Here is a 1,706-nt window from a genome sequence, read left to right as displayed (position 1 = left end):
GACATACTATACTATGACGTTTTTATGATATACTATACTACGACAGTTTTTTACGACATACATTCTATACTATGACGTTTTTTATGACATACTATACTATGACATTTTTATGACATACTATACTATGACGTTTTTATGACATACTATACTTTGACGTTTTTTACGACATACTATACTATGATGTATTCTACAACATACTATACTATGACGTTTATGACATACTATATTACGACCGTTTTATATGACATACTACACGATGATGTTTTCTACGACATACTATACTATGATGTTTTTATGACATACTATACTACGACAGTTTTTTTATGATGTTTTTATGACATACTATACTACGACAGTTTTTTACGACATACGTTCTATACTATGACGTTTTCTACGACATACTATACTATGACGTTTTCTACGACATACTATACTATGACGTTTTTTATGACATACTATACTATGACATTTTTATGACATACTATGACGTTTTTTACGACATATTTAACTATGTTGTTTTCTACGACATACTATACTATGACGTTTTTATGATATACTATACTACGACAGTTTTTTACGACATACGTTCTATACTATGACGTTTTCTACGACATACTATACTATGACGTTTTCTACGACATACTATACTATGATGTTTTTTATGACATACTATACTATCACATTTTTATGACATACTATGACGTTTTTTACGACATACTTAACTATGATGTTTTCTACGACATACTATACTAGGACATCTTTATGACATACTATATTACGAAAGTTTTTTACGACATACGTTCTATACTATGACCTTTTTTTGACTTACTATACTATGACGTTTTTTATGACATACTATACTTTGACGTTTTTACGACATACTATACTGTAACGTTTTTTACGACATACTATACTATGACGTTTTCTACGACATACCATACTATGACGTTTTTATGACATACTATACTATGACGTTTTTTACGACATACTATACTATGACGTTTTTATGACATACTATACTATGACGTTTTTTACGACATACTATACTATGACAGTTTTATGACAGACTATACAATGACTTTTTTTACGGCACACGTACTATACTATGACGTTTTTTATGACATACTATACTATGACGTTTTCTACGACATACTATACTATGACAGTTTTATGACAGACTATACAGTGACTTTTTTTATGGCATACGTACTATACTATGATGTTTTTTACGACATACCATACTATGATGTTTTTATGACATACTATACTATGACGTTTTTTACGACATACTATACTATGATGTTTTTATGACATACTATACTATGACGTTTTTTACGACATACTATACTATGACGTTTTCTACGACAAACTATACTATGACGGTTTTATGACATACTATACTATGACGTTTTTATGACATACTATACTATGACGTTTTTTACGACATACTATACTATGACGTTTTCTACGACAAACTATACTATGACGGTTTTATGACATACTATACTATGACGTTTTTTATGACATACTATACTATGACGTTTTTTACGACATACTATACTATGACAGTTTTATCAATCAATCAATCAATCAATCAATCAATTTTATTTATAAAGCCCAATATCACAAATCACAATTTGCCTCACAGGGCTTTACAGCATACGACATCCCTCTGTCCTTATGACCCTCGCAGCGGATAAGGAAAA

General features: G+C 29.7%; 1 protein-coding gene across 2 annotated transcripts in view; it reads left to right on the top strand.

Moving 5' to 3' along the window:
- LOC126384298 (oxysterol-binding protein-related protein 10) overlaps positions 1-1,706 on the top strand; it is a 121,889-nt gene that overhangs the window by 109,793 nt on the left and 10,390 nt on the right. The gene's annotated exons all lie outside the window — the stretch shown is intronic.

This window comes from Epinephelus moara, chromosome 22, assembly GCF_006386435.1.
Source record: "Epinephelus moara isolate mb chromosome 22, YSFRI_EMoa_1.0, whole genome shotgun sequence".
NCBI classification, from domain to species: Eukaryota; Metazoa; Chordata; class Actinopteri; order Perciformes; family Serranidae; genus Epinephelus; species Epinephelus moara.
The sequence above is the reverse complement of the archived record's forward strand: the minus strand, read 5'-3'. Positions and strand labels throughout refer to the sequence as shown.